Source organism: Phacochoerus africanus, chromosome 15 (genome assembly GCF_016906955.1).
Source record: "Phacochoerus africanus isolate WHEZ1 chromosome 15, ROS_Pafr_v1, whole genome shotgun sequence".
Taxonomy (NCBI): Eukaryota; Metazoa; Chordata; class Mammalia; order Artiodactyla; family Suidae; genus Phacochoerus; species Phacochoerus africanus.
The window spans coordinates 18,049,102-18,062,284 of record NC_062558.1 but is presented as its reverse complement, the minus strand read 5'-3'; the positions used below and the strand labels follow the sequence as shown (position 1 = coordinate 18,062,284).

Here is a 13,183-nt window from a genome sequence, read left to right as displayed (position 1 = left end):
CCAGAAGAGCCAAGACAGAAAAAGGAAAAAATGGCCGGAGTGAAATGGTTTGACTTACGGATACTGATGTTATGAAAATATAATCTTTCTGCCACATGGTATTGGCTGCGGAATAGAAAAACAGATCAAAAGAACAAAATAATCAACTAAGAAACACACTCTCTTATGTGTTGAAAATTCATTTACCAGTGTTGGCTTTGCAAATAGGTGAGAAAAAGGAGAACCCATTAAATAAAACATCCTGAGTTTTTGGTTGTCCATATGGACATTTATCTTTTCCTCACAGCATATATTAAAATCCTTTCAAGCAAATTACAGGCCTAAAGATGAAATGTTCAATCTCTAGAAGAAATGTACCTTAGTGCTGCAAAGGATTTATTAGATATGAAAGGTGCAGTCATGTATTAAAATTAAGTATCTCATCAAAAAGTGCCACCTATGAAGGGAAAACACATGCCAACAATTCTGAGAATGTATTTGCAACACTCAGAACTAATAAAGAATTCATAGCAAGAGTATACTATTTAAAAATTCTTCTACCAATTATGAAGAAATGTGCAAGAGAAAATACTATTAAAGGCATGAGGAATTATTTCTAGGAAAAAGAATAATAATAATTGTAAGAGTTATTCTAAGAATTATAGTTCTGTTTCTATTCACTCTATGTTCCATATGCTGTCTTTGGAATATGAATAATTATTTAAGAACTTAAAAATGGGCTGGAAATAATTCTCAACATTTTTCAGTTTTTACTGAAATACGCAGAACATACAGAAAAGGGTCCACATTTTAACTGTACAGATAATGAATTTTCACAATCTAAAGAATATTCAGATCAGGAAACACCATCCTCAACACCCAGTGTCCTTAACCGATCTCTCTTCCTTCCAGGCAGGCCCTCCCCTTCGAAGGGTAACCATACCCTTCTAACAGCATAGAGTAACTTACATGGTTTTCAACTTGATAGATTTCATAGCCCTGTGCGTTCTGATATAAATTATTGAAAATGGTGTATATATACATATATACATGAATATATATATTCAGTTTTATATTTTTACTGTTTTAAAGGTTTTGTACATTAACCTTTTATCCATTGACCTTAGTAAATTCACTCATTAATTCTAGTATTATCTTACTTTTTTGAATTTTTCATCAGCAATCACACGGTCCACAATTATGAGAGTTTTATCTTGCTTTTCAGTTATTTTGTCTTTTCTGTCTTTTGCCTTATAGCCCAGATGTTAACTTTTGTTTTTTTGTTTGGTTGATTGGTTTGTTTGGTTTTTGGCTGCGCCTGTGGCGTGCAGTAATGCCCTGGCCAGAGATCAAACCTGAGCCACAGCTGTGACAACTTTGAATCCTTAATCATTAGGCCACCAGGGAACTCTGGGTGTGAACTTTTGGTACAAAGTTGAGTAGCAGCGTGCTTATCTATTGCTAATCTGATTACTGGTAATCTCATTACTGATCTCAGGGGGATTACTTTTTTAAAATTATTTTTGCTTTTAGTTTTTCATAAACAGTCTCTAGCACATTGAGAAAAGGCCCTTCTACTCTTAATTCTTATTCCTAATTTTATTATATCAATAGTTTTTTCATCATTAATGTACATTCTATTTTATCAAATAACTTCTTGGCATCTAATAATATGATCATAGGTTTTTCTCCTTTTTTTATGTTAAGGTGGCTAATATATTGCTTAATTTTTGAATGTTAAATCAACTTTACCTTCCTTTAATAAATCCTACTGGACATTAAGTATTCCTTGATTTATATATCAGATCTGATTTGGTATTATTTTGGTGTGATTCATGCATTTGTATTCATTACAGAGATTGGTGTGCACTTTCTCTTTTAATGCCTTTGTCAAGGTTTAGTATTGAAATTATCATGACTTCTTAAAATATATTATAACATACCCCATTTGTCCTATTCTTTGAAAGACTAAGATATTTTCCATTAAATATTTGGAGGAATTAACTACAAAATTATTTGGACTTGAAGGGATTATGTGTGTGTGTAAATATATGTAACAATAGATTAAATATCTTAATAGGTAAACCATTATTCAGGTTTCTTATCTTCTCTCAGTTTGGTTAAGTGAATTTTTTTTTTTTTTTTACTGATTTCTAATTTCCTGTTCCTATTTTTGGCAAATTTATTGGCGTACATAACATCTCTTAATATCTTTTGAAGTCTGCGTGTTCTTTATGTGGATATAGAAGCTTAGTTGGCAGCTGTTTTCTCTCAGTATTAGATGCCATTCCGTTGCCTTCTGATGTCTATCATTTTTATGAGACATCAACTCTTAGTTGTATTGCTGCATCAAGGAAGGTCATATTTCTTTTTTTTTTTATTTTCTTGCCTAAAGTTTGTCCCTTTGTCTCCAATCTTCAGAACCGTCACTGTAATAGTTGATATCATTGTTTAATACACACAGACCATCTCTGCTGATGCTGACCATAGCAGGATTTTTGGGTAGCAGTGGGAGCCATTCAGCATTTTAAGGACATCCAGTGTTTGGGAAGTGTTTCTATTTGGTGAAAAATAATTTCCATCTTTCTCTGAATTTAACAAAGCCAGATATTCACTCCCCTAGCCTTTCTTGTAGCTAAATTGTGAGCATGTAATTCAGTCTTGGACTCACAGTAGATCTTTGGTGGGGAGATAAACAAGAAGGCATCATCAGTGATGGATGTTGGAGCAACACAGGTGTCCAGCATCCACTGAAGTCCTATTGCTGTGGCTGCATCCCAAGCCCACTACTGATCATCCGTCATGAAAACAGTGCTGGTGTGGGATGCTATTTTTAGTGCCTGAGTTGTGTTCCTCAGATCTCTCGCTGACTCTGTTAGCTTCCTATTATAACTTCATATTACATTTTCTGCTTAAATCAGCTAGGTTAGGTTTCTCTTTGTTGCAGCTAAAACTATCTTGTGCATCATCTCTGACACCTTCTCTCACATCTTTCATAACCAGTTATCAGATCCTGTCTCAGGTATATCTTTCAAATAAATCTTGCAGTGTTTCCCATGTCTCCTTGTAAATCAGTTCTAATCTTTTGCACGGACTCTTGCAAGAACCCTTGTCGAGAGCCTGCAATCCATTTACATGCAGCACCACCAGTTATTTCTGTTTAGATCTCTGCTTACAATCTCCTCATACTTTTATCTTGACCTTAGGATAAAATCCCAAACCATTGTCATTGCTTTAAGGGTTTCTAAAATGTAGAACTTAATGGACTCTCAAGCTTCAGCATGGACTCTGCTTTAATCATCTTGATTCTTCTTAGGTCTATGAACATAGCAGGCACCTTTCTGTTTCTTGACTCAAGGTCTTTGCACCTGATGGTCCACTGCCTGGGATGCTCTTTCTCCTACTTTTTTATGTACATTAATTCCTGCTCATCCTTCAGGTAGGTCTAGGCCTAAAATTGTTTTCTCAGGAAGGATTTCTCAAGGTAGACAAGGGCTTGCAAACTACATAAGAGTATCCCTTCCATCTCTGCAGCCCCAGGGCCTAGAGTAGTGATAGATGCAAAGGAACTCAGTAAGCATCCATTGAATGAGTAAAGGAATGAATAGCAAAATATACCATTGCTTTTATAAGGTAGCTTTTCCCCTAAGCCATTTCTGGCAAAAGCGTGGCCATATATATAAAGCTTCTGTACTCCTGCTGGAAAACTTTAAAACCCAAGGAAACATTACTCAGCTTGGTCCCTGAGAAAGGCTGTGCTCTGTGTTTTAGTAACTAAAATGTATTGCCAGCCAACCTTGCTGGTGACAACTATGAAAAAAGGCAGAAATAGAAAGATGAGGAAAATGTCATCTTGATTAAATACGGGTTTCCTTTTCTACTTTTCTAAGACTAACCGAAGAACTATTGTCTGCTTATCAAGCTAGCTCGACATTTTCATTAAAATTAGCTAGGAATTATATTTCATAAATTTAGCTTTTCCTCCCAGCTTTCCTGAGGGAGAGTTGGCAATTCAAACTCATGTCTATATTTAATATGTACAACTTGATGATCTGATATACATACAGGGTGAAGGGTTCACTGTAGGCAAGCTAATTAACGTATTCATCACCCCCATCGTTATCGTTTTCTTGTGTGTGTGTGGTGAGAACATTTAGGATCTACTCTGTTAAGCAAATTTCAATATTGTTAACTATGGTCACAGGGTTGTACCTTATGTTCCAGAACTTATTCATTTTGCACAACTGAATCTTTCTACCCCTTGATCCCTATCTCTTATTTTCCCCTTCCCTACCCCTGGTAACCATACTGTGCTCTCTGTTTCCATGAGTTGTGTTCTTTTAGATTGCACATGTAAATCATGCGCATTTGCCTAAATTCTGTCTGCCTTAATCTTCTTCATCAGAAACTCAGAACCTCTGAGTTTAAGGTTCCCTTTATGGCCCATGGGAAGTTGAAGGTTAAACAGTAGGTCTTCAACCCATTCTCACCTTTTGGGGTGGGAATGACCTTGGGAAAGAAAGCAGTGTCTGTTCAGACATCCTGGTAAGTACATTAATATAATTATCAAAAACCAGTGTATCTTGTAGTGGAAATCCTTACCTATGCTTTTAGCTGTATGAATTTCATTGTATTAGATTGTTTCATTGTATCAGATTGTTTCATTATATTTGGTTATGCATAGACCAAGAGTCTGTTGGACAAAAGATCATGTAAACAATGACAGTGAAACTGAGTATAAAACATTGATGTTTTGGGATCGAAAAGCACTTTCTGTATAAATAATATGATCCATACATCTCTTAGAGATGTATTAATTGGGACCAGACCACATCCTAGGGCTGCAAGAAGGAAAGTGTAGAGAGCACTTTTGACTCTGGCCCTCTCCTTGCTTCCTCTTCTCAAGTGATTACTCGCATCCTTGAAATTATTACAAAAGCCTGAAACTGGCTAAGATCTCTAGTTCCCCTGAGTGTGATTTGACAATGTAGTCTTTTGCGCAAAATCTGCAAAGATCAAAGGTTGATTGTGAGACTAAAATAAGATAATGTCGCTAAAACCACAAGGAAATGTACAAGCAGCTAAACAAATACAGAGAGATTTTATTTGTCTTCAAGCCGTGGATGATACAATCTGAAAAGCAAGCTAATGCTTTCAGTCTGGGCAGAACATGCACTGAAAGTAAATTTTTATATGTGGCAGGTATTTTCTTGGTTTTCATAACTTTTATTAAGAAATATATTTTTAAAATAAGGAAACAAATAGGACTATATCTACATGCAGCAAACAAGTCATTGAAAATACCGTCAGTTCTAAAATATTATTGGATAGATTAATTTTGTATGGTTACAATGGTTATAGTTCACTGTCAATGGCTAAATGAAAAATTGTAAAACTTGGACTTGAATTTGTGGTTTTGTCCTCTATTAACAGTAGAATATACTCTTTATAAAAATCTCTTTTACATAACTATCAATGCATTCTAATACTATATCCTGCCTCACTCCCATTTCAACTGCTATCAATCACATAGGTGCAATTAATCTACTTTTTCATGGAAAAATAAATTCTAAGAACAAAGGTGAAAATATGATATACTACAAAGTTAAGTTTTCAACAGTGACTCTATAGTCCATTGTCCTTATTTTTCTCTTTTAAAGATATATGGTGATTTTATAGTCTATTTAGGTATTGAAAAAAATATCGTCTTCAACATTTTTGTAACTGGACACTATGCTAGTTAAATGAAATACTAACAAATATTTTATACGATTTTTTGTATTCTTTCATTAGAGAAACCTGTAATCTCATTCTATCTATAGCTTCCAAAATAACTTTGGAAAAATGAGTATTGTGAGACATGCCATAGCCTAGAATGTGTAGGGGATTTTTTTTTCAACTTAATAAACAGAAAATAATGTATTTGGATTAAAGAAGAATTTCAAGATCGAACTTCACAATTCATGGCATTATAAATATAACCAGTTAAACAGGGTCTCACATTTTTCCGTCTTTCGCAGATTATGTAATTCTTAAAAATTGGAGTATGATGGGCAAGAACTTTTTGACAGCATTGTAATGCTGTTGGGCAGTGGTTGCTTTATGTGAATACAAACATTTGAGTGAATTAATCTGTAAGCAATGTTCTCATAGGTAAACTACTAAGCCTGAACCTTGGAATTTGAAAGGTTTCATCATCTTAGAGATTTATCAGTAATTAGAGCTATTTAAGTAGCTGTACAGCTATTTTAGCATAGAGGTCTTTCAGATAATTGTAGTTTTTTGCGTTACTTACTTTTCTATTGTAATGGTACCACTTTAATGGATATAATTTCTCAGCATTAATATTTTCATGTGAACCGATGGTATCCTTTTTTAGAATTGTGTCTTTAAATATCTCTTTAGGATAATGAATGAATCCCACAGAGCACTTGGCAATGTGGGATCCAAATATCTACCTGAGAAAATGGAGGCCCTGGGTGATGACATTTAAGTAGAAATGGGCCACCTGTTGTCCTGAAGTAAATTTAAAAACCAATGAAACCACCCCCCTAAAAATAAGCCATCAACTTAGAAGGGAAAACAAGGGTTGTTTTTGAAGACGTTCCTGTTTTCATCATTTTCTTAGTTGGAGTTTGACAAGAAGAGAAAGCAAATCAAATGATGTGCTCATCTTCTGCCTTCTCCTATACTTCTTCTCACTCTCCTTATGTTCAGCTGAAAACAAGGGACTTTATTACTTCCCGTGAAGGGACCTGTAGCACCAGATTTTACATAGGTGTCTTTGTTCATGTGTCATGGCCTTCTCACCTGTACCCTCTCTTTTTGAATTTGGTTCTTCATTACAAAAGTGCCTGTAACAGCAAGGAAATGAAATTATAATTAAGTTCTGCAGGGGTTTTTTTTAATGGAGGAATCTGGGGAAGAATAAATAGTGTTTCAATCAGCACATGTTAGTGAACTGAATCTGAAAACAAAACGTATACTAAAAATTGAAAACTCAGAGAAATGACTGCTTTCGCATATTCTAAAATGGAAAAGGGCCATGTTGTATAACAGCAGGGTGTTTAGAAACTCACTCAGAAGGTAAATAACAGATCATCTCAGAAAAATGGGACCCGCGGTGTTGAAGTATTTTGAGAGATGAGCACACCCGGAGTATAAATACATCAAATTGGCAGTGTTAACCTAGTGACTTTGGTCTCTTCTATTTTCAATAAAGAAATTATTTAGAGGAAAAAAAAATTGGGAAATACAATCAAGGGCATGTGTCAGTTTTAATTCATAGGACCATAGCGTATTAAATTTGGGAAAGGTAATAGCCATGAAAGAGACTAGAATTCTCATTTTTATCATGATCCGAGTGTCTGGTGTGTCCAAAAGCATAGTAAGTGGTGTGGCTGGGAGTAGATCCAGGTCGTAGGGCTTTCTGTTCTGTGTTTTTTTCCAACACACTGGTAATCTACATCATCTGTCTCCTTATACTGAGATTATAGAAAAGATCCGAATCCTTTTCATATCTGCTTCCAGAGTTTAAAGAAAAGCTTATGTCGTGATTGAAATAGTGACCATTTGCTTAATCTCTAAGAAAAAATTAGGCTGAAGAAGAAAAAAAGAAAGGTATGAATGGCGTAAATTGTTTAAGTATACACACAGTTAACTTTATAGTGTAGACATTTTAAAACTAATTATTCACTTGTTTATATAAAGACAGGACGTTCAGGAACTCTTAAGGAGGAGCGCCAGCCTAACGGTAAATAACTAAATCATTTCTTACTTGAACAGACTCTATTTCCATCTTGATGGGCCAGCTTTAGCACCAAGGACACTTAATAATCCATATTGATAGAAGGACATAACCTGCATTCAGTAGTAATTTTTCTCTGTTGGGAGGAAATTCTCCCTGGATTTCTTGTATTTCTGCACCTCTTAAGAGCATCTTAAGAGCAGAGGAATGGTTCTTGCCCTTGTTCTGGGCATCTTTACAAGGATGTTTTATGGCAAATGACATAGGAAGATAGAGATATAGTGAAGGTTTCATTCCAGTATAATAAAGATTATATCTCTCTCTAGGGCAAAGCAGGCCCATTACAGAAGGCCAGGTTTCCTAAGCATAGGTGTTCTCTCTTATAATGGGGCTCACTGCATGTCCTGGTGTCACCTGGCCCTTTTCTCAGTGCCCATAAGGAACTAGCGCTGCGGGAACAGGCGTGAGTAATACTGGCTACTGCAATTTCTGTGAATAATAAAGTGATTTTTTTTCTTTGACCCAAGAGTCTCATGTCTTCTTCTGATGTCTGAGTGACTGGCCAGCTAACTAGTCAGTTGGCAGGTAGAATAAAATCTCAGGAGTTCCTGTCGTGGCTAAGTGGTTAACAAATCTGACTAGGAACCATGAGGTTGCGGGTTGGATCCCTGGCCTTGCTCAGTGGATTAAGGATCTGGCGTTGCCATGAACTGTGGTGTAGGTCGCAAAAGGGCTCGGATCCCACATTGCTATGGCTCTGGTGTAGGCCAGCAGCTACAGCTCCGATTAGACCCCTAGCCTGGGAACCTCCATATGGTGTGGGAGCGGCCCTAGAAAAGGCAAAAAAAAAAAAAAAGAAAAGAAAAAAAAAATCTCAGACCCTTCATAGTCCTTGAATTTACTACCTTTCCATCCCCTGCTATGCATCCTGTATGCTTCTCTCAGGCTCACTGTAAAGTGCCTATCCCATTCATCACAGTTCCATCAAAAATCTGCAGTGTTTTCCACTGGGTAAGATTTTCTCCAGGGAGCATAAAACCTGTGGTTATAAGGTTCCAACTTGCCTTTGTGTCTGATTAAGTACAGATTCTCACCAAGAAATTAACAGCTTTTCATTAGGTGGCTCCAATGTACATTTTCATTCTTGTCTCTCGACCAAATCCCATTTTCCCACCCCATGGCCTCCAATCTGTTATTTCTTAGCCTATGACCATACTGCCTTTTCTCTCGTTTTTGTTATTTTTTTTTTTTCAACAACTCTTTTAACTCATAGGAAGGTGGACAGTTGCTGTCGTGGCTGTGTGGCACCCCCCACGCCCTCCTTCATGAAGGGGGATTTATTCTTACAGCTGCTAGAGGTGCCGTGGGCAGACAGCCCTCAGCCAGTTGCTGTCTGGTGGTAGCCCTGGGTCACTAGACACATCTTTGTTCAAGATCTCGCCTTCTGCCCAGAGGAAGCCCACGTCAAAGGATAAAGGCTCAGCTCCAAATCAGGATGACTGTGAAGGCCGCACAGCTGTGCCTCTCCCCCCTGGCCTGGGTGATGTTATGTGAGACAGCATCACAAATGTGCTGTGTTTCTTTCATGTTAGTAAACTTCCTGCACACAAATCTCTGCCAGAATCTGCCTCCTGGGGGGCACAGTTTGCAATAGTTATCACTTGCATTCGGTGTCCTCTTCTTGAGGAAAAACCCTGCCTCTCCCTTGTGTCTCGTGCTTATTATCAGGCAGCTTTAGTAATGGCCATTCAGGAAGTCTTTGTCAAATGAAGTTGAGCTGATTCGAGTGGAGACCTTGCATTCTCCTCATCAGCATCCAAAATAATGCAGAACGTGGTATGAGGACTGCATCCTGCTAACCTAGGAGTAGGTGTAACGTGATAAATATATTTTAGAATGCAGAATCAGTGAAAAGACCCTGCCACTCAAAAGAAGGCTCAAAGAGACAGTACCATTTGAATTGTGTCTAGTCTTTCCTATCTAAAAGTCCATACAATTGTATTTGTCTGCAATAAACTAAGGGAAGATATTTCACAAATAAATTCAGAGAAAGGAAGGAGAAATATTCATTCACTATCACTTATATTTTATGAATGAGACTAATGGTTTAAACAGCAAAACAGAGTGGTACAGTTTATATTTATAAAGCCAAAGAAGAAGGGTCTAAATAAATGTCTCTTATTGGTCAGGACTTCTATGAGCTTTCTCTCAAAAAGCAGTCTTGAAAAATTACTCCTGAAATTTTTAAGAAATTTTAAAACAATATCCTAACCTAAGATACTATAAATAGTTCTGAGAAAATAGATATTATAGCAATAACATGCTAGTAGAAATTGAAAAAAAAAAAAACTAAACTATGAGAAACAACCAATTGTATCAAAAGCTCTAAGTATATTTCAACAATACCCACCACCTACCCACTTCTACTTTCTCGTTACTCTTTCAAGCACTGGAAAGCTTTAGATAACTGATACCTTATTGTAAAATGTGTTTTCAGTTTGATAAAAAGCTACTAGAATATAAACAAGTGTGTGCTCTTGGGCATACTGAATGTTTGTTCAATGTCAGCAGGTACACTTGTTCCTTGTTTGGGCTTTGCAGTAAATGATGGATCATGGCCTTCCATTAAAAAGAATCTTTAATCTTTCAGCTTATATATCATCCATTTTCCCAGTGGAGTCTTTAAGTCATTGGCCCTTAACACCTAGAATAACAGCTTTGTAAGTCTGCCTGCAGGTTTTTTCCCCTCTTAGTGTTTTTTTTTTTTTTTCCCCAGATGTATTTCTTTGACTTGAAATGTCATTCCTAGAGAAAATATGTTGAAAAAAATGTCATAGTTATTTGAAATGGTTATTGTCTAATTATTACCCTGTTCACTTCATGTCTAGTTTATTTTTTGTTAGACACTAATTTATTACTATTTGACAATACTTGTATGGACTATTCACATTTTCATTGTGTTTCATATTATGAAAACAAAAATAAAACAAGTATTTAAAAAAAAAGTCTCTTCTTATATGATACTTCTTTCTTGTGTGATCCAAAATCTGGATTTTTTTTTTTTTTCTAATTAAAAGTAGCAAAAGCGTAACCTAAAAGCATGATGCCAACAGCTGAGTGAGACTCTTACATACTCTAACCAAGCATATGATACTTGATTCCTTGCTTATGTTTTTTCACTGTGTCTCGTGGTAGGTCTGTTGGGATTATAGGTGGGATCATTATTTGTACAGAATATCTCAACACATTTTAGGCCGGTAGCATCTGGAGCCTGAGGCAGTAAGTGTCTAGCATATCCCCTAATCATTGTGACAACCAGAAGTGTCACCACACATTGCCAGTTCCCCCCCAGGGGACAGCACTGTCCCACTTTCTTACTCTGCTTCTGCTCCAACCTTCATTACTAGTTTTAGGAGAGCAATTTCTTATGTACATTGTGTTCTCCTCAACCTCCCAGTCTCACCAGTCTAACCAGACTCCTCTTTAATGCCAGAACTCCTCCACTCAAAATATTGCCATGCTACTCATACTCATTTTCTAGGCCTGATGTAACCAAGGATCACAGACTTGGTGACTTAAAAACAAGTGATTTAGAAGTTCCCATCATGGCACAGTGGTTAACGAATCCGACTAGGAACCATGAGGTTGAGGGTTCGGTCCCCACCCTTGCTCAGTGGGTTGACGATCCGGCGTTGCCGTGAGCTGTGGTGTAGGTTGCAGACGTGGCTCGGATCCTGCGTTGCTGTGGCTCTGGCGTAGGCCGGTGGCTACAGCTCCAATTCAACCCCTAGCCTGGGAACCTCCATATGCCGCGGGAGCGGCCCAAGAAATAGCAACAACAACAATAACAACAACAACAACAAAAAGACAAAAGACAAAAAAAAAAGAAAGAAAACAAGTGATTTATCCTCTCATAGTTCTGGATGCCCAAGATTGAAAATCAAGGCCTTGGCAGGACCAGTTCCTGCCCAAGCCCCTAAAGGAGAAACTGCCTGCACCTTTGCCTGATTTGTGGGGCCATCCCAAGGCCTTGGTGGTCCTTGGCTTATGGACACAGCCCTCTGGTCTCTACCTCCATCACTACATGGCCTTCTCCTCTTTGTATCCCTGTGTCTCACTAGATTTAGGGTCCACCCTAATCCATCGGCTTTTCCCTCTTTCTTTACCTTGATTACACCTGCAAAGACCCTATTTCCAAGTAGGGTCACATTCTGAAGTGCCAGAGGACTTGAATTTGGGGGGATGCTCCTGAACCCACTGTAGTACCCCAAGTGTTTACACCAAAGTCCACCATCTTGTTGTGGTTTAGGATGCCTTAGGTGACCAGGAACTGCTTTGATTTTCTGGACTCCTACATTCCCAGTATCTCCTGTCAGTCCTCTGAGCAGACCTCTCTCCGTTACCGCATCTCACCTTCACAGGGGCTTGCCCTCTGCTGGGAAAATGCTCCACGGAATACTCCTCCTCCTTCTTCCTACTATTTCTTTCCCTAACTTCCAGTCTCAGGTTGAGAGATGCGTTCTTAACTATCCAGCAGATGGTTTAGAGCTGCTTTTCCCCTACTGTACTTGTGGAGTGCACGCCCCATAGCCAGGCCCTGTTGGGTACCTTGTCCCACCCCAGGACATAATAGCAAAGGACCTAGGTGTGATCCCACAGGGCTTGGGACAAGGATGATGACACCATGTGTCCATTGACTTTTACGCATGTGCTCATCACCTGGTTAACTGATTAATGTTGCTTAGCTTGTCCTGCATAAATGGCGTGGGAAGTGCCTATCAATATATTTGTACACAATCATCTGAGAGCAGTTGCTGTAGGGATTCAACATGGAGATACTTGTTTTGTGACTTTACTCTTGATGTGGTGTACCTATAGTCGGGAAAATATTTTATTTATATAAAAAAAAAGCACTCTATTATCAAGAATCACCCTTGTGGGTGGTAAATGCCTTCAAAACCTCAATGACTGAAGTGACTGACATATTGTGTTTCATGGTCAGGTAGTTTGGCTGTTCGGGGTCAGCGAGGGCTCAGCCAGACTTCTAGGCTGGCCGAACTCACCTGTCTGAAGTCTCACTGGAGGCCCCGTCCTTTCTCTGCACCATCCTGCATTCTTTGGAAGCAGCCCCACTTGTGTGCCTGGTAGTGGGGAGGCTGACAGCAGCAAGATTCATGGTGTCAGCATGTGACAAGCCTCTGCTTGTGACATGTTTGCTAATGTCTCAGTGTCCAGCGCTATTCCCATGGCCAAACCCAGCTCCAAGAGCACTTGTTGGCTCATAGTCTAAAGCTAGTTACCTGCCCAGGGGAAATCAATCCCACTCTACCATATGTGGGTTTGTGGCATGTATATGTATCAGATTAATATCTAAAATCGCTGATATATTTTTACGCTTCTGTCTGCTGAGGATATAACAGTTTAATATGCAGCAGCTGTATGATGAAATCTTGTTAT

General features: G+C 38.1%; 1 protein-coding gene across 1 annotated transcript in view; it reads left to right on the top strand.

The window, feature by feature from the left end:
* GALNTL6 (polypeptide N-acetylgalactosaminyltransferase like 6) overlaps positions 1 to 13,183 on the top strand; it is a 1,218,638-nt gene that overhangs the window by 134,231 nt on the left and 1,071,224 nt on the right. The window lies entirely within an intron of this gene.